The sequence below is a fragment of the Balearica regulorum genome, chromosome 1, assembly GCF_011004875.1.
Source record: "Balearica regulorum gibbericeps isolate bBalReg1 chromosome 1, bBalReg1.pri, whole genome shotgun sequence".
Taxonomy (NCBI): domain Eukaryota; kingdom Metazoa; phylum Chordata; class Aves; order Gruiformes; family Gruidae; genus Balearica; species Balearica regulorum.
The window spans coordinates 92,087,992-92,108,320 of record NC_046184.1 but is presented as its reverse complement, the minus strand read 5'-3'; the positions used below and the strand labels follow the sequence as shown (position 1 = coordinate 92,108,320).

General features: G+C 48.7%; 1 protein-coding gene across 6 annotated transcripts in view; it reads left to right on the top strand.

Moving 5' to 3' along the window:
• Nucleotides 1-5,810: 5,810 nt before the first annotated feature.
• Nucleotides 5,811-20,329, top strand: part of BOC (BOC cell adhesion associated, oncogene regulated) — a 57,803-nt gene continuing 43,284 nt past the window's right edge. For 4 of the 6 annotated variants that reach the window (XM_075765926.1, XM_075765910.1, XM_075765918.1 and 1 more), the window contains exon 1: nt 5,811-6,200. The gene's annotated coding sequence lies outside the window, so the exon portion shown is untranslated. Of the gene's footprint in view, nt 6,201-17,674; nt 17,694-20,329 lie in introns of those variants that run through there. The other 2 variants (XM_075765940.1, XM_075765934.1) reach the window with 2 other exon arrangements.

Genomic DNA, 20,329 nt, shown 5'->3' with positions numbered 1-20,329 from the left:
TGTTGATGTCTGTAAACCCTCAATAACTTACTTCAGATTAAGGGAAGCAGTGAAAAGTGTGAAATTCTAAACCCAGTGAAGTCTGTACTGACGGGAATAAGAGTCCCATTGACTACTGTAGCACCAGGTTTCCATGCAGAGTCTCCTCAGAGAAAAGAAGTGGTTCATCTAACGTGAGAAGAAGCTAACTACTTTTTCCAATAAACCTCTGCAAGCCTGGAAACAGATAGCAGGGGAACCGGATTGATAAAAGCCACCTAACCCAATACTGCACAAATGTCTCACACTCCTCGCTATGATTCCTAGCTGAAGGTGTGCACGCACCAAAAAAAGTTCCTGATTTACCATGAGCAGGGGATGTTGCAGATGTGTGTGCATACACATAATGTGAGTCTATATCCTAACACTTTATCTGTATTGCATATATACATTTATATATATCTCCTCCGATTTGAGATTTCCAATGTTAATTTGAAATTATCCATCCTATCTATTGCATCTTACCCGTGAAAGCTCTATTTTCAGCACCTACTGCCTAAGTTTCCATCTCCACTTGGAAGGGTGAACTACTTTATAACATCCTATCCTGTCTATCCACTGCACATACATCCTAAAGTTTCCAAATAATTTTCCATTCAAGGACCTGAATAAGCTTGCCTGCTGCTGAAATGTCACCTTCTCTGGAGCAAAACACAACACCTATTTAATAGCACCTAGCAACATTGTCACAGTAAAAGATGACGCGCATGGTCTTGTTTTTATGTCCTATCCATCTCGGGAACATTTCTTATCATTACTTTGACATGGATTTTGGTCATGAGCCCAAAGGCAGGAGGGCATGTTCTACCAGAACTACCTCTTTCTTTACATGGGAGGTTCATGGTGCTCTTGTATCCAGTCTCAGGACTTCCCCCATCCAGCACCGGCAGTGAGGTGTGTGGTCAGGATCACAAATGTGGTTGCATTGGCTTTCACTGCATGAGAAGTTTTAAACTGTAGAAGAGTTGTTGCTAAGTTCTGAGGAAGAAAGCAGGATCCTAGGGGGAAAAAGGCTATTTATTTAGAGCATTTGTCTGAGGTCCTTACTCAAACAAAAGGTTTTTACTCATTGCATTTGATAATTTCCAATGGACAAACCCCTTTCTTAAAGACCCAGCCTTCTGCCCAAAATGTTGTCTGACATTGTAAAGCACTCCCCAAACACAAGGAGATCTCTCTGACTACTGATCCCTGAACATTTTAAGACAAGGAAATACATGGACCCAAACTGGGTCATTTCATAGACCTGTGAGCCCACTGATTGTCCAAATAATTCATTATCGATGAACACACTACAAACAGAATGGTAGTTCTTTACAACATCCCCTATAGATACATAGTATGGACCACAGGCACAGCTGTACCCATATATAACACATTTTATACAAATATACCTATCACTGCGCAAAAGGAGAATGATACCTTTGCAGAGATATGTTTCTTTTATATTATTTTTACCGTGTCTGAAATAGGAATTGTACCAGTAAAACTGTCCTGTTGCCAACTCTTCTCCAACAGAAAGCAGAGCTAGCACCAGTTCACTGAGATTTATTTTATTTCAGAATATATACGTTACCCCTCGTGTGCAAACGCATGTATATATTCTGAAATAAATCTCAGTGAACGTATGACATTTCTGTCTGACATCAGGGTGAGCTCATCACAACTGAGTCTATGTCCCTGGCTTGGACCCTAGTGGTAAAACTAAACTGACATCAAGTTGGTTTAGTTTACACCAGCACAGATTTCCTAATATAGACAGGCCCTATCTCTTGTCCTCCTGTCCCACCCCCCCTCTTTAATTTGGCGCTCTGAGTTTTGATGGCTGAATCACTTCCCCCTTTGTTTCTCTGATTTCTTTCCTAATCTTCTGCTCCTGAAAGATGCTTAGTTCCTGAATCCCTGTACAAATACACTTTTCTTTCTAAGCTTCTCACCAGCCAAACAAGGTTTTATTTGTTTATTTAATTTGACATGCCGAGAGAGAAATGATCCCATTTCCTATGGATTATCAAAGTAACAAATAGCTTTACAAGAGGGTAAACAAAGCAAAACTCATGCTGAAACTCCTTTGAACCAGGGGCTTCCCATTCACGTCCCTTCCTAATGTGAGTCTTTCCCCTCTCCTCTACACTGCACGTGGGATGACTATTTGGTCACTTTGGACCGTGGCTGCTGCCCTCAAACCGCTGCTGGGGCTGAGCTAGTCATGGCCTCTTCATTCTTCCCTTCACCAAGCTCACCATGAAACACCCAAAATATGGCCAGACAGCTCTGAACTCACTCTGTGAAGGAGCTTTTTCTTTATCTTGTCTTTGGCTCCATAGCCCAATTCCCCCCATCAATTTGCCGCTTTTGCAAAGATTCAGAGCTATTAAAACTTGGGGGTGAGCCTGGGAGCCTCCATGGAGGTAGCGATGCCACACTGATTTTTGTTGGGAGTTTTGCCTAACTCAGGCACCAGGCATAGACACCTGAAAGCATCACTCTGCGCACGCACCTCCTGCAGTGTGCATTTCTGGAGAAAAATAAACCGAACAACAAAACCCAAGCCTGAATCTGGGCTAAAATTCAGAAGGACTCGGAACCAGGTGTGCTGATGAACTCCTCCCAGGACGACAGACTCCGGCAGTGTGCAGCTCACATTTTTTTGGGGTTCTTAGGTTTGAGGACTGGGGCCTGGACTGCTCTCCCCCCGCTCCCAACATCCCTTTCTGTTTATTACTTCTGCCGTAATTGGGAGGCATGTGTGGATGAATTAAACATAGCAGGACGGATGAGAAAACTCTCCCTCTTAGCTGGCTGAATGAGCAAATTTAACTGAGCCTGTTACCCACTGAGCATCGTGCCGACATGCCAGGGTCTGGTTTCCTTTGAGCTCGCCCTTTCATGCGGAGTCCCTCCATGCCCCCCGCCTTGCTCCGCACAATATCGAACAGCTGGAGTTTCTCCGGCCCCGAGGAGGAGCCTTTGCATCCGACGGCAGCAGCAGTGGGAATTTCACCCGGGATCGGAGAGGGACAGGGCCAATCTGGACAAGCTGAAGATCAGGGGGCTCTGGCACCTCCTGAGGGGGATGGGTACCCCCCCAGACTGTAGCTTGTGCTTGGTTACTGCCCTGGCTTTCACACTACTTTGAGCTTCAGCCAGGCCAGTGGCACCCAGAAGTCAGTTCTGGTGGGTAGTTGGAAATAAACGGGTGCCAGCCTAGAGCCAGCATCCCTGGCATAGTAACAGGGCAACTACAAGCAGGGCTACCACTGGCTTGTCCGTGGATGGTGAGGGGATGTGGCCGCACGAACCGGCATCCTGCTTTGTTCCCAAGGCATTTCTTCCAGCATTAACAACTGGGGCAGGTGGGAAGAGCAGAGTACCAAGGGCACTGCTGTGCCTCGAGTTTCCTCCTCCCCAGGGATAAAACGGGAATGTAATCCTGCAGGGCTGCAATCTTTTTTCCCTAGTGTTAAACAAGCCCTAGGGCACTTCTTTGCACAAGGTAGCTCTAATTCTGCTCCCTTGCCTCTTTCTTCCCACCTCTGTAAGCCTAAAACTATTCAGGGCTAATTCAATTCCTGTTTTAATTTAGGACAGTTTACGACTGCTCTAAATTAGGAAACCGCTGTTTTTCAGATGAGGCAGGTGCTAGAGGTCTCAGCACTTGTAAAAATTAGGCCACTTAGTGAGGTGCCTACATATGGATTTAGCACCTGAGGACTGCATTACTGAGCAGCGTAAAGAAAAACTCGGAATCTGGGAAACAGTTCTTTAAAAGATAATTAGACAGCAAAGTTAACATTGCAGAGGAAGGAAGTTTGTGTTCAACCTGATAAGCCTCCCCATTCAAATGCAAGTTGAAGAGCCATCAATACATATTCCCTTGGAACTCAAGAAACCCTGTAGAAAAAATTGATTTTGACATTTTCAGTACCCCTGTCATAAACCAAGGAAATAAGAAACCCAAACCCAAATATAAAAAACCTCAAATCCTTCAAATCATCCTTATGCATGAGAAATGGGTAATCCAGGAGCACAGGCCCCCCTACAGTGCCGCTAAGCAGGAATAACTCTGAAACCTAATAATGACATGAGGATAAGCTTTAACTCTTTCACCTTCTTCTCTACCTGAAGGACTTCAGATTTAGAAACTACAGGTAGTGTTTATAATCTATGTTCTGTGCATGGCAAAGATGTGAGAAACCTGTCCTGACCTTTCAGTGACAGCAGATTTGTTCAAGCTAGTCTTTATCAAAGGGCTTTGAAAGATGGATGATTTCCCTGCACCTCCGGGTAAATTTATGTTTTGGGGCATGTATTCATCCTTTTTGGATGTGGGGGGAGGCAGTGAGCAGGAGCTGGTTTGGTTTAATCCCAGGGAGTAGTGTCATTGCTTTTTCTGAAAATTTGTGCCCGAGACGCGTTCCCTGAGAGCAAGTGCCTGCCAGGAGGGACAGTTAGAAGAAAAGATCTTTTCCTTCTTGTCTCGATTTTCTCCACGTCACCTCCAGAGAAGCTGCACACATTATGGGTTGAGAGAAGAAGTCAGTCACCTTTCTTGAAACCAGCTGGCTAAAATCATGCATAGACTGTTTGACCACCATGGGAGGGGACTGTCTTCATTTAGCAAAATGAATTCATTGAATTTAGCAGAATGAATTTCCCCCGGCACTTTGGGGGAAAACTGCAACTTGAAATAAACATTTGGGTGCATCTTATTTAACCTGGATGCATGCAATGTTTTGCATTTACATAGTCATTTCTTCTCCTTCTCTCCTTCCCTGCCTTCACTTTTGCTTCAGGTGTCTTGATGTCCTGATCGAGATGGTCTGTCCTGGGTCCCACGACCGGGCAAACAGGAGGGGAACCCTCTCCTGGAGGGAATGAGGCTGTGGGTGATGCCAGGCAGGGAAAGCACCTCAGATCCCCTCACAAACATCAGTCATGCCTCTGTGGCAGCTAAACAGATGCTTGAACTTGAGCTGCACAACTGGGGAAACCGAGGCATGTACGTGATGAGAGGGCTTGCCTAGAGCTGAGGCAGTGCTTGCATATGGTCGCTCCTAAGTCGTTCCAGCAGGTGCCTGGCGGTGTAGGGACAGGCGTACAGAAAAGGTATTCCCAGGAAAGCGCGACAGGTGGTTGGAGCAGTTTCTATGCAACTCTCTGGCCTTGGTCCCTCCTGGGAAGAGGGGAAGGTCTCCCAACAGGTCTGCCACAAAGCGATACTTAGCAGCAGCCCGTTTCGTTACAACTAATGACTGCCCAAGGCCCCGTCACTGTCTGCTTTCACAGCCAGGACGAGGCGGGATAGCCGCTGGTGCGGGGGCACCCAGGGGACTCCGTGAGCCGCCGGGCCCGCCAGGGACAGCCGCTTCAGTCAGCGAGGCCTGGCGGCTGCCACCCCACCTCCGCCGCGGCCCCACCGACCCCGTACCCCGCCGCCGGCGCGGCGGCCTCCCTCCGCCCGGGACAAACTTTTCGGCCCAACTTTCCCGCTTCCGCCTGCCGGGGGGAGCGTGGCGGGCGGCGGAGAGGGGCCCTGCGGGTGCTGGCGGGCTCCTTTGGGGGTAGGCACCGGCCAGATGATGCCGGTTAGTGTTCGGGGGGGGGGGGGGGTGAGCGGGGGGCACAACACAGGGGACGAGGTACGGCTGCTGCCTGCCTTTTGGGGAAGGGAGTTTATTTTGCGTTTTCTCCCTCCTCTGGCTCCTCCTCTTCTTCCCTCCTCCTCAGGGGAAGGGGAGGAGGGAGGCTCTGAGGCAGGAGTAGCCAGAGCAGGGAATTGTTTGGGAGTTCAGTCATCCAAAAGCCGTCTCCCGTATGGAGGGTCTGGCTTCCCGCATCCCGGCGCCTCTTCCCTCCTCCTCCTCCTCCCGCCGCGCCTGAGCTCTGCGCGGCCCCCCATCCCCAGCGGCAACCCGCAGAAAAAACACAACCACCACCCCCAAACCAAGGGCTCCCCACTTTCCCCTTCCCCCCGAAACCAGGCTCTCCCCCTCTACTTTTCCTTATTTTTTTTTTTTTTCTTCTCTGTGTGTGTGTGTGCTGAATTCCCCGCAGATCCGGCCTGGAAGTTCCCAGCTCCTGGAGTTAAGCTTCTTTGTTGCTTCCCTTCGTTTGGGGCATCTTTTGTGTTTCCCCCGCCTGCTCCACCGGAGACCGCGGTGAGTGAAGCGAAGGGGGCCCGGGCCCGGGCCCGGCGTCGCTGGCGAGGGGGCCGGGAGGACGGCTGTGGCGGGCGGCGGGGCGCAGGGCTTTCCCCCCTTCTTCAGCCGGCGGCGGCGGCCAATCTTTGTGTCAGAGTTTGGGAAGTTGGTGTGGGGATGAGAGGAAGGGGGGACGCGGGAGACGTGACAAGGGAGGAGTGGAGTCCCGCAGGTCCCCACCAGTACGGGGCTTGTTTTCAGTCAGGCAGGTGAGATGCGGAGGGGCTCGGCCGTTTCCCTCCAGCTCTTCCTCCTCGCTCGGGCGGCGTTAATGGAGGGCCCAGTGCACACACCCCGCGGTGCTCCGGCGCTTGCCTGAAACTTCCCCGAAAACTTGGTCCCCGACATCGCCCCTTCCTCGCCGCCGGCTAGTCGAGGAGGGGACGGTGCGCGGTCGGAGAGAGGGAGAGGGAGAAGCTGTGCAAAATAACACCCGGGTTCATCCTCCGTTGCTCCAAGTCTTGTCAAAAGCTGATGGGAGTTTGCAGGCGAGACCCAGGTCCTGCAGATGCGAAGGCATTTTGGTTTGTGCCCTGTGAAGGGGCTGGTGCTGCTGCTGCACAGGAAAGCAGGGGTGGGTAATCTGCGAGTAAAATTTTTGTCCTCTTCTTGTGCGACTGTCGAGTTTTTAACCCTGGTGCGAGGATGAGGAGCGATTTGGGTCGGGGGAAGTAATTTTCTGCTCGGTGGTGGGATGCTGTAGGATTTGTGCGTGCGTGCCTTGCAGCTTGGACTGTAACTTTGGCAGATCCTCTGGATGGTAACTGGAAATAGAAAATGTCTTGGGGAGAAAGTGGGATGCGGAATTTGTACCTGTGTCCAAACGAGACTTTTGAAAGTACTCTAAAGATATTAATAATTCCATTGAAAAATAATAACAAACCTTTCCCAGTACTCCTGACTGACAAAAGGTATTTAATACAAATCCTGTATTTTTGGGCACTTCCCCAACTAATTCTGGTACCCCAAGTGTTATTTCACTGGCATTGTGGGAAAGGCAGTTCAGGTCTATTAAAGGGTTTTTTTTGTCAGCTGTTTGTTTTAAAGAAACTCTCTTGACCTCTCTGTAGCATTATGTGAGTGGGATAACAGGAATACACACACACACACTGTGCGCCCGCGCGTAATTCCTGGCATGTCTTAAATTGCTTGTTTTTCTTGGTGCCCAGTTGTCTTAATTTCTACACCGCTAACGTGGTGTCTTTTTGATACGTTCATTTGCAATCTGCCATTAAAGTTTCTTTTCCCATGGGCTAAAAAAGTTCTGTGGAAAATATTAGAAGAATGTGGGCGTTTTGTAAGTAGGATTTTATCTTAGTTTTCTTTTGAAACTAACTGCCTCAGTGTGCATATGTTTAGAGGAGGGTTCTTAGATATTTACGCATATATACATATATGCACACACTTTTATTTAATGGGTTGGATATTGAGGTTTATGGCTCCAGAAGGGATTTCAGCAGAAACACATCATGGGTTTGCAGTGAAGATTTGTTCTGTTTATTTAAGTGACCTAAAGAAATGAAGGTGAAATAACTTCCTGTGCTAATAGGAGTCATCTTGGGATCTTCTGAAGTAAATAGCACAATTAGGGAGAGCTGTGAGCTTCCTGCTGGGTGCATGATATTCTCTGACAAGAAGTAAATGGAGTTTCGTTCCATGTACTTTTCTTAACCCTCCCCTCTAGACACAATTACAGGGACTCATCCAGCAGGTACAACGCAGATGAGGTCCCAGTAGGTGTTTTGTGCGAGGGCTGAAGTCAGATACAGAGCAGTCCTCCCTTCTGGTGTGGTTCCCGTTGGGGAAAATGAGGCAGGTTCATCTGAAGGGTGCACAAGGGTCCTGTGCAGATTTGAAAGGCAAGTTCAGTTTTCTCCCTCTCTCATACATGCGTACACCCACAGGACCTTTCTTTGAGAGATATCCCAGTACAAATAGCTGAATCCACACGCATCTCTTCTCTGCTTGGCGCAGAGAAGTAGTATTACAGGTGAATGTGTGTGCCCCAAACTGGCATGTAAGTCTTATGGGTGCTCTGTATCCCTACGGTCTGGACAATACAGCGTTTCCGTAGCTTCTACTGACATGATACAGAAGCACAGAATGAGAGTTTCTTAAAGATTGCAGAGTGAAACCCAGTGGCTGGTGTTTGCAGATTTCTTTCCAGCCCTTTGGGTGTGAGACTCCCAGCTTGGAGTTTTGCTCCATTGAAGGACAGGGGAATCATTGCCCAGTGTCCCTCACTCCTTGAAGTTCTGCTCTGTCCTCAAAACTAATAGCAGACAGACCCCTCCAAGCCCTCAGCACCAACTTGCAGCTCCACAGTTTCCAGGCTGCTTGTACAGCTCCTTCCACCTGCCCAGGGCCAGCAGAGTTGGCCATTTGGGAGCTGGCTGGAGCCTCCTGCCAAGCAGGGAGCATTGCAGGTGGGGCCATGAAGCGAGCAGCCTGCTTTGTCCCCATCCTCTCCAGTGATGCAGAGGGGAAGCTTCCTGAGTTAAGAAAACTAATCCATTTAGGGCAGACCTGAATTTTTGTAGTTTCTCATCAGTGTTACTGAATACTTGACTAAAACACTAATAAATCTACCTGCCAGCGCTTCCTGGCCTCTTCCTGAGTTGGATGCCCTCAGGAGCACAGAAACCTCGCAGTCTGGTACCATGCACAGAAAAAAAACCCCAACACTATTACTTCTGCCCAGGCTGTGGGAGGGGAGGTGGGTGACAGGGCAGGAAAGACACTCTTCAGATGGAAGTATGGGTTTGGATGTGGAGTTGTTTGGGCTGGGCCCTCAGCAGATGCAAATGCCCTGTGTGAGCTTAAAGAATTTTCTCCACAGCCTTGGTTTTCCCACACAGAAAATGGAGCTAAACCCTGTGCCAGTGGGGCAGATACTGCCCTCCACGTTGACTCTTGTCAGCCGACCAGCACCTACCCCTCTGTCTCTCAGAGCAGAGCTCAGGCACACCACGGAGGACAGGACCCGTTTTGCTGTGCCAAGCTTCTCTGGGACTGCTGCAGGGCTGGAGAGGCACCTCTATGCCTCCAAAATCACTCCTTTTTCCCAGGCAAAGATGGGCTGTCTCCTCAAAACCCCCCCTTGAGTGCCTTATGAACTGGGGGGGCAGTGGCAGGGAAGCGTGTGTTGGGACAACGTTGGTTGTTTTAGCCCAGGTTGGCCTGCAGGTAGGTTTTTAAAGACCTTGGGCCCAGTTAGTCTCAGCTGAGTTGCTAAGCCCACAAGAAGTTACAGCAGCAGTAGCCCAGTGTAACTCTGAGTTAACAAAAGTTTATTTGGCAGTAAATAATGGTCTATTGGCTGTTTTAATGCCTGATGCTGAGTGCCTCGGAGGTATGAGGCGCAATTCTTTAATGTGCAAAGATGGCTCGATGTATTACTGCTGGCATGTTACAGACCAAGGCTTGCAAATCTCTTGGTTTAAACCGTTACCTCCCAGGCTAGAAACTTTGCAGTGTGAAGTCTATGGTTGGGATGGGATATCCCGCAAGGAAAAAGCTCTCTTGCAAAATCTTCGGAGACTTCCTGTTTCTGGTTAGACTGAAAATATCCTGAGGGAAAAACCTGCTGCTGTGTATTTTGGTGCTCCTGTGGTCAGTCTTGGTTTAAGAAGTTGTTACATATTCCAGTTCCTAGGCCATGAAAACAATTTGATGAGAATAATGAATAAACGAATTGCAGGTCCTTAGGTAGAATGTGGGTGAATATCATCTTCCAGTTTTCTAAATGTACTTTGGGTAATTGTTCAACAAAAGGTATCACAAGCATCTTTTTTTATTTTCTGGTATTTGGTTTAGTTCATCTTGGCCTTGAATCATACAACATTGTTTCTGGTGCATTGTTGGCTGAACATAGTGCTTGAAGCTGGTTTTCTGGAGAGAACGCTTGCAGGGTAGGAAGCTTTCAAAATTTGCTTCGTATGCATATTTGCACATAAGAGTTTTTTAAAATCTACTCTCCACAGCAGCATGTGCTCCAGCTGTATGAGCGTCCATGGGAAGCTAAGCAAGAGGAGTGTGGATGCAGTGGAAGCAAGTCGGCTGAGAGCTCAGAAAGATATTTCTTACAGGGAGAAAAAAACACCACTTGGTGCTTGCATAGTCCAAAGCTGCCACAGGCGGTGCAAGGCTTTCTACATAAACAGGGAACAACAGATCCCTGCCCTGAGGATGTTGCATGCTCCTTTTATTAAAATGTACTCTCTTCTTCCCTGCAAAGGGACAAATGGGATGGGAGGCTCAGCTGTGCTTGATGGGGTTGTTAGCAGAGCACCTGGCACAACACAGGCAGGGTGCCTGAGAGGGGCTCTCGGGGCTGCCGTTGTGTGCTCTAGGAGCCCTTCAGTAAGAGGCAGTGCCAATTTATTTTGTCTCTGGTGGGATCGATGGAGGGAAATGTGCTTCAGGGAGCATGTGGGACGTGCTCGAGCTTCTTCACCCTCCTTGTGGGCAGTGTGCCAGCACAGAGGTGAGGGCCAAACTTTACCCTTGCTTTCTGCTCAGCTGCTCTGGAGAAGCTGCTGCCCAGTGGTCGAAACCCTTCCCTGAGCTCTTCCCTTAGACGTGAGGATGGCGACTGCACCTTGTGCCCATGCAGCGGGTTGGAGGCTTGCTGGGCAGAGTCCAAACCACACCACAGCGTGTTGCCCCTATGAAAACCCACTTTTGTCGAGTTCACAGAGGTTTTGGGCTGTGGTGTCACTATATATGCCTGTGAAAGCCAGATGGTGTTTTGGAAACCGGTCATTTTTCATTAACTTCTGTGCCTGGCGTAGGCAGTAAGTCTTTCACCCTGAGCCCCGTGGCGGTGATGCCATTTTGGCTCTACAAGGTCCACTCTGGCAAAGAGATTAGCTAGCTCTCATGCAGAGCCACAGTCCTGGGGCGATGCCAAATGCAATGACTTGTTCACTAGTTGCAATGTCAGTGAGTCTGAACAAGCTTGTGCATCTAAAACTGTGCATCAGGCCCTTCTGCTGTTCTTTAAATCATAAGAGTGGAGAGGAAAAGGGTGTAAAGATCTCTGTCAGAATGGTGGTGTCAGCTTTCAAATACCGAAATGAACTGGCTTTTTATTTTTCTTCTAACTTACAAAAGGACAGGTTAGGCAAAGCCCTGTGAATTAATGTGTTGAGCTGAGTGTGGTTAAGAAAGCTTGTGGTGATATAAACCTATTGAGGTAGTTTTTGAGAAATAAACCTCAAATGTGAATACAATGGCCTAGAATATAGCATTTATATGCAAAATGCAGCTTCCTCTGATAATGTCAGTGTAATTTATCCTGGCACTTTTATGTACTAAGCCACCTTGCTTAGTGATGCCAGTGTTTTAGGGCACAAGCCTGGGATGTGAGGAGAGCTAGGTTTGGTTCTCCTCTACGTCACAGATTTTCCCCCTAGGTAGGTGCAGGTTGCTTGTTCTTCGCCTCAGCTCTCCACCTGCAAAACCTGTAAGTGGCACTTCCCTGCCTCCTTGTGGTGTTGAGGATAGGTCGGCTGCAGATCGAGGGAGACCATGGGTTTGCTGGCCCTCAAAAAGCCTCTCTGGTAAGGACCACAGTTGGTTTCGGCAGAGAGCCTCCTGCAGCATTGGCAGCCCAATGGGAGGCTCCTGTGGTTGCCTCTGGGGATGTCCGCCCTTGTGTGCTGGGTAGATGTGGGCTCTGTAAGGGCTGCGTGATGCTTTTGGTTTGGAGGGTAGGCTGGGTGTGTGGCTGTAGAGAAGCCCTTCTCTGAGCGTGACCCTTGGGAAGTCTAGCGTAGGTAGTAGCACTGCAGCTGCAGCAAATTTATGGCTCCAGCCAGTGGTGGTACAGAGAGGCCATTGTAATCCTATGTACTGTACAGTGTACATCTCAACAGGCAAAGTGGCTCCTGGGTTGTTTTTTTTTTTCTTTTTTTTTTTTTCCCCTCCTCCTCTCCATCCCTTCACGTCTAGCTTTATGAAGTTCCTCCCCTTAAATTGCAAATTTGGCCTTATCTTCAAAGAAGCCCTTTGGTGCCAAGCTTTTAAAGGTAGGGAGGAGGCGAGAGCAAAAACATCAAATCCATTAACAGCCCAGTTGCCAGAGAAAATGTTTTTTAAAACAAAATCTGAAACCTTAGTGTTTGAGATCCAAAGCTGAGATTGAATACAAGTATGGGCCTTGTCCCTGGAGAGTCGCAGCGCTGGGAATATGCTGGCAGAGACCATGGAGTGAGGATTCTTGTGCATGCACGCACACAAATAGACAATTATTTGGAAGCCAATAGTATTCTGGATGCTGAATAATAATTTACTTCATCTAGTGCCTTCTGTCCTAAGTTGCTCCCTGAGCTGTAGCTGACGTGGAGAGCGTGCTCATCGCTCCAGCCCTCCGCTGGATGGCAGCCCCCTCTGGGGCAGGAAGGTGGTGCCTGCTTGCACGTTCCTTGGCCGTGGGTGGTAAAGAGGACTAGCTGGCCCCGCTTCTTTAGAGCCTGCCGCTGTCAGTGAGAGATTCCTTTGGGCCCCCGAATGGTGATGGGAATGTGATTTTTATGGTTTTTTTCCCCCAAAAGAAAGCTGCTTGTTTAACAAACCCAAGCAGTGTCAGATTGAAGGGGTGGGTTTGAGTCCCAGTGTCAAGAGATGTTTTCAAAAACACAGTGGGTGGGATTTTTCAAAAACACCTGGGGTGACTTTAATGATGTGGTGGAGAGTCAGTGAGACTTGTGCATTGAGAGACCAGACAGTTCTCCTCTTACTTTTAAGTACCAGGTCACACTTGGTGGGTTTGTGGGACGGTCCTACTGTTACCAGTGTAGCAGCTGCCCAAATTAGTCCTGACCACTTACTCCTGCATGGAAGTGGACTCTATTTCAAAAGTGGCTATCAGGCACATCTTGGCTTGCAAGCAGTTGAAGTGCAGCTTCTAAGCCAGAGTCATCTGGGCAGAAGGAGAGCACGATGACCCAATTATCCAGCCGTAATGGGGTCTGAATCCAATGAGGAGCACCCCATCACTGACTCCTTCTGGGGCCTTGCAGCATGGCCAGCCAGACCACGGCAGATGTGGGAGGAGGAGTGCTTGACATCTACTAGCTTTTGAGTCCCTGTGGGGACTTCCCTGCCGCTCAGCTGGCCAAGCAGGGTACCTGGCTTGTAGTTATCAGCCACCTCTGGAGCTGGAGGCTTGTATGGTGAGGCAGGGCTGTGAGAAGCTGGAGCATGGAGGGCTCCTCAGAAAGGCATGCCAGCTGCTCTGGATGTGTCTGTCATCACTGTTTCATCACTGATGTTGCTCTGGGGGTGTCTGGGGCTGGCCTGAAGGGAAAAAGTCTTCGCTTCCCAGCAGGTGAGGAGCAGAGCTCCTGGTTGCATGCCAACTTGTGCCTGAATGCTTCCACAATGTTGTAGAGAAAGAGTCCAAGGCAGCACAAGGACTAGTTGCTTTTGAAGACCTTACTGCTCTGGGTGAATGTTGCAAGAGTAGTTTAGCACATTGGCATCCCAGCTCCAGGCCCTGCCAGAGGTGGCTGCCCAGCCAGCAGAGAGGGAGAAGGTCTTGGGATCGTGGTCAATTATGCTCGGTGACCATGCGGCCCATTAGCTCTGTGACGGATACTGAGAAGGGAGGTCAGTACCAACGTATGGCTGGAGCTGCTGGAGCCTGGGTGTGTGTTTGCTGACCCTACTCCCCTCTTGGCAGGGAGGTGAGTAGCCAGTTTGGAACAGCGTTAGGGAAGAGCAGTATGGTTTATATGGCTGCAGCAGGATAAGCCAGCCCTGTATCTCATAGGACAGGCACCAGTCTACAAGTACTTGCCTGGTACGCAAATATGCAATACAAGCTGTAGGATCCTGCTGATTGCATCATGAAGCCTGTAGACTTTTGTGGCAGCAAGGGTCAACTGTTTACATCATGTAGACAGTTAGGGCAGGGAACATACTTGCTAAATGTACAGTTGTCCGGTTTTCTTCATGACTGCCTGCACTGCAAATTTGGGGAGCAGGGAAAAGGAGCACAAAGAGAACAACATCAAGAGCAAAGTGGCAAGCCATGTTTATTGTTGATGCCTGACCTGCACTCTACCCTGTAATCTGTCTCCCCTGGGATAGCTTCGGACATCCCTAACCTCTGAGCCACTTCAAAGAACCACCTTTTAAAAAATTTCCCAAACTAGTGACCAAGCAAATAAGCAAAAATTTCAGCAGCCACAAAAATGTGAGCATAACCCAGTTTTTGCATAGCTCCAGCATTGAAGATAAGTAGAGGTTTCTTAACATTGACTTTCTGGATGAAGGCCTGCGAAAGGCCTGCCACGCCATCTTCCCCCATCACCGTATTCCAAAACCTAAATTATTATTTGTATTACAGTTGTGTCTACGAGTTTTAACCAAGCCTGGGACCCAGCTATGGTAGATACCATGCTAACTTGTAATGGGAGATGGTTCCTACATCCCCATTCAAAACAGCAAGACAAATGCAGAACAGGAGGTAAAAACAGAGCATGAAAAAGGACACGTGTGCCTTGGAGCGACTCAGCAGGTCAGGACTGGAGCTTAGTACAGACACTGTGTTGCCTGATGCCCAGTCCTGTGCTCCATCCTCCACCTTGCCCTGCTCTTTGGAAGAGGAGGTCAAAGTCAAGCATTGCTAGGGCTTGACTGAGAGTTACCTGCCTTGAAGCTGAGAGTTGTCCATAGCAGAGTCTCATGTTCCTTAGCCCTCAGCTCACATCAGTCAATAAAGAGTGATGTGGCTTCATGTGCTCCAGTAAATGGTTGCCCAAATGGGGCACTTGGTGCTGCAGGTGTTGTTGGTAGCATCTTGCCGCTGTGGCATGCCTTGTATTGGGGCAGGCAGCCGGCCTCGTGGAGCTGAAACTCCTGCCTGTCTTCAGAAGGCAAATGAGCAGGAGGTCTGCTGGGGCGCTGGGGGAGCGGCAGGTGGAAAGCAAGAGCGTGTGGCTGAAGGGGAAGGAAAGGAGCCAGGTATGACTTTAATTCTTTCCTGTCAGCAAGCTTTCAGTTGCGGCATTGTGCTTTGAAAGATAGCTGGGAGAGCAGAGAGCCAGCGTAATAAAAGCGTTTTGCTTGCAGCATGCAATCTCAAGTAAAGCAATCTCATTACGTAAATACTGTGTGCCTTCTTTCTCAGGGGGCCTGGAACAGTGCTCCTCCTGCTCTGGAGGCACTGGCTTTCAGCACACAAGTCAAGGGTAAACTCTAACAGATGCTGCTTGCACTTTGGCACAGGAGCAAGAGGAGACGTTGCGCACCTCTCCATGGTCAGCACAGAGGTACCTTACACTGTAGGGAGGTGCAAGAAGAGGGATGAGGAGGAGCAGGGTTACAGAGCTGCTCTTTCCAGGAGCTGCAGGCCATGTTGAGTGTGTGGTTGGGGACACGCAGGGGTACCCGAATACTAACCCGACCACTGCAGGCACAGGTAGCCCAGGATGGAGCAGCTGTGTGAACACCAGTGGCAGGACAACAGCAAAACCTGGCTTGATGGGGTAACTGGGAACTATCTCTCAAGGGGGATAGGATTGCTTCAGTGAAACCTGGGCAGGTGCCTTCACCCCTTCTTTCTTGTCTGACTTACAGCACTGTTTTGGGGAGCTGGTGGGGATGCATATGCATCCTCTTCTGGCACCTGTTTGTTTGCAAAAAGCTGTGGGCAAACTCCCCTGGAGGGGCTGCTCCTGGCCAGGCCCTGCTGCTGTCTGAATGACAGCCTGAACTGCAGTAGGAGGCTTTTTGCTTAGAGGAATGCATTGAAACATCTTGTTTTTAATGACACAGTGTTGCCAAGGGCTCTTTGTGGCTGGATGAAGAGATGACTCCTTGCTCTGCTCTTCAGGGAGAGGAGCCTGTCTGAAGCAGGACTCTCCTCCATTTTGCAAGTGGGTTTGATCTGCCCTCTGCAAGATAAATAATTTAATTACAGAAGAGATCTTGGATGAGGTGTTGGGGGTCCTTATGGTTTCTCCCTGGCTCTGTCAGTGCCTTGGGAGTGGAGGAGTGGTGGGAGGTGCCAGACAGCTGCACAGTTGTGGCTTTTCCATCTCCATTGGTCCCAGGTCACTCCTTGTGCATGAAAGACTGCAAGGAGGCACCAGTATAGCCTTTGCCTTCAATTCTGTCCAGCTGAATTAGGCAGGGTATGGGATGGAGAAGGTGTCAAAAAATGGGTTTGTGCTGCCCTTCTTGTGCTTAGGGGAAATAATCTCTTCCTCTCTCCTGGCACACGCATCCCTCTCAGTTTTGTCAGGGAGGTTTTTTTACCTCAGATCCCGCAATGGGGAGGGAGAATGGGATTGCAGCTGCGGCTGCTGGTGTGCCCCTGTTCCCTGCATGTCTGCTGCCTCCCAAAGGATGCAGGGGCCACTGCCAGCCCTCACACCCCCTTTCTCCCCATTTTCTGTCTTAAATTTCCTCTCCTCTTGCCTGAGGTCCCTGCCGCCAACAACAGTTGCCAGGGCTGAGAAAGGCTTGTTGGGCCATATCCCAGATGCCCCTGTCCTTACTTGTTTTGGGGAAGGCTGATAAGGAACAACAAGGGGTGCTGCGCCAGCCTGCTGCCGGAGAGATGCTCCCAGCCCTCACTGACCCGGGGCAAGTGCAGGGCGCTGGCGTGTCGGAGCGGGTTCGGGGAGCCCTTGCCTGGGCAGGGTGGCTGCCTGCAGTTGCAGGCAGGGCTGCTGCCTCCCCAGAGGTTATTCTGGAGAAATACCGTCCTTGAAAGGAAAGCCACGTCTCTCCTGCCCTTCTTTCCCACCCCCCCCCCCGGCTGGTGGATTGGGGTTCAGGGATTCAAAGGCAATGTTTTCAAGTCTCCACCAACGTTTCCGATCTCACAGTGTTTTGCAAACTGGGAGGGTTGGGGTTTGTGTTGACCTGTCTCCTTACACGCAGCCAGAGAAGCAGCGCAGCGGGGCCGGCGGACATGGCATGCACAGAGGTGCCGGCATCTGCAAGGGGCATGTGGGCATCAGGCCAGAACGCCTCAGTGAGCTGTTAATGAGCCACAGATCGACAGCTTTATCTGGAAGCCTGCCTCCTTGGGCTTCTAGAGCTTTCTGCTGAAGAAATGTATGAGTAAAAGCTGGTGGTAGATAAGGGTTGGGAAGGAAGACCCTAAAATAAAGATCCTCAGGCACATCGGGGGTGGACGTCAAGAGATTGCTTCCACCAGGGGGTCCTTGTGTGTTTTTTCTGAAGGTCTCCTTAACTACTTGGGGGCTGCAAAAAAAGACTCATTTTCCATGCAACTCTCTTGTAGCCAGTTAGTAAGACCAGCAGAGGTATCTCTGTGGCTTTTACAGCGGAGGCTGCCCAGAGGTTTTGCTGGGGTACAAAGCTCCAGAGGCTGCAATGGATATGTTCCCCTTTTGCACAGGGAAGGACACTCCCGACAGCTGTTTGTTATCGGCAAAGCAAAGCGGAGGAACAGACAAACTTCAGCTGGTGAGAAATACAGGGGGAAATTATTGTTGTTTCCCTGTTGGGCTTGCAGAGGGAATTCTGGAAGCTGCTTTTTGTCCCATTGTTACAGTTTCTGTTTATATAGCTTATCTCTTCCATGAGGGACTATTAAATCCTGCAGCATGTTGTGGATGTGACCATATGAGAACAGCTTGCTTTACCCATCCCAGGGCGGAGTGTGACAGCTGCACAACTGGATTTAAAATCATGGAGCAGCATTTCCTCAAAACTGAGTGCCTTTCATCCTAGAAGAGTGTATGGTATTTTCCAAATAAAGAAATGGTTGATAATTTCCCTATTGGTAATTCTGAGATTGTATTTGCCTTATATAGCTGAGTTTTCGCAGCTGCTGCAGGGAGGGAGGGAAGTTCTTATTCCTTTCCACTTCTAATATTGCATGTGTGGTCTGTAGCAAGTGACAGTATTTAACATAATTTGGAGGGTACATACTGACTGAGCTGGTCTACAGATGACTTTGCACTGAATAGTGAAAGTTTTTTCTAGGGATATTTGGTGCTATGGGACAGTCACAGACTTCCCTTCTCAAAGAAAGTGTTGACAGTCTCTGTAAGCAATTGGAGATAAATGTCCTTGAGGCAGAGGATGTCTTTTTATTGTAGCTCTGTAGAGTACCTAATACTGAGGTCTTAAAGGAGTCTTTGTAAAATAAGAGACTCAAGTACTCCTTATGTTCCTTTACTGGACAGTAATGTAAGGATCTTTGGAAGATCCAAAGAGTTTTAAATTTTTTTCTTTTTTTTTTCCTGGTAGGCAAGTTAGCAAATGTCAGAGGTTTGCTGTGTTCTCCCAGATCACTTCTGGGTGAGTCTTTGGAGAGGATGATCTGATCTTTTCTGTGAAACACCTTTTCTCAAGCAAAGGTGATTTTTTGCATTAAAAAGAGTAGATTCATTTTTGTTCTGCTTCTCATGTTGTCACCCCCCGAGGCCCAGGGGCTGGTGTCGCTGTTTCTTCCTGGTTTCCTTACTGCATACAGTTTTCTCCAAAAATGACTAAACATGTAAAACAAAGATTGGATTTTGGGATTGGTTTTTTGTTTGTTGGTTTTTTTTTTTACCTTCCCCTGTTCTAGGACAGACAGTGACCACAGTCATGTGTTTGTTTCTTTCCCTTACTTCCAACTGCAGTCACATAACAATAGCCTGGAAAAAAAATAAAATACTGGAAGCTATTTGGTCATGAATTTGTTTCCTTTTTTGGCTACAAGGAGTGAGTTAGCATTTGGGTGAGGAGGCTGGGAGCTCCAAGCCATCTCTTCCAAGGTTGAAGAGGGTTTAAATGGGCACACTCCTGGTAAAATGAGTACTGTAGAAAGGCAGCCTTTTGGACCCAAGCACTTCCATTACTCCATGTGCAGAGTGTCATGGTTGGGCCCTTTTTCTCAGCTGGCCCCAAGACATTATTTGCTTTTTTCGTAATAGTGAAGTCTTACACAGATGCTGCTAAACAGGCTTTGTCTGCCACTGGCAGACAGGGATGGGCTAGAATAGAAATGCTGCCTCCCATATCAGGCTTCTTCATAAGTGGGTGACTATTTGCTTTCCTTAACAGGTTGCTAATAGAAGGTGGTGGGTGGTGTTGTCTTTCTTATTTATTTTATGTGGGATGTCATGACAGATGGCAATTTTGAATGTTGTCCACAGCTGTAGAACCTGATATCTTTCTAAACCAAGTTGACTAGGATGGGGGCATTGGAGCTGATGAGACTTGGGATGATCTGCAAAAGAGGAAAACCAATCAGAGTACCAGTTGGCTGTGTTCTGTCATCTCTCTCCCAAGGAGCACAAAAAGAAGTATTTTGCAGACAGGGTTGGGAGATATGTTTTGGTGTATGGATCTTTGGGTCTTGGGAGGTGGTATCACCATTTACAAGGCAAATGAAAGGTCATCAGGTGGGACAAAAATGAATATGTGATTGCTGCACTGGTCAGGAGGGTGGTTGTTAAAATCTCAAACAGTACAGGCAGTGAAATCTTGACATTTTTGTGACAGTTAAGTGGATTTGGTCCTTAACGGGAGAGAAAGCAAAAGCAAGTGGAGCTTATGCATACTGGAGAGAGAATACCATCTGATGAAGGCTAGACCAGTAGGTAAAGTTTTCAAATCGCAGGAAATTTCCTTAAAGTATTTATTTACTTATGGCTTTGCTGAAAAATTTTCGACCAGCTGTGTTTAAAAATATCACAGTAATGAGATACTTAAAAAAGGAGTTAATCTCTCCCTGTCTTTGACATGCTGCAGAGCACCAGCTGTAGCACAGGCGAGCCCTGGGGAATCAAAATGACATTGCCCTGCAGCCTGTGAGCCAAAGTCACACCTTGGGAAGCCAAACCCTAGAGGGAAGCACCGGCCTGCAGCAGGTCACGGAGATGCTGGATGGGCGACCCATTGGCCATCCTCCAGGGGCAGCAAGTTCAGCCTGCCCAGCTCTTCAAGGCTCCCCAAATCTCCCTGGTTCCCACAGCCCCCTAACCATTTGCCCTTGGGGCAGCAAAACCCAATTTTGTCTGCGCTGTTGGGAAGCCTTGAACTGTCTGTGACACCCCCAATGGGGAAATGCTGGAATGAGGAGGAGGGGAAACCAAGGGCTTTTGTAC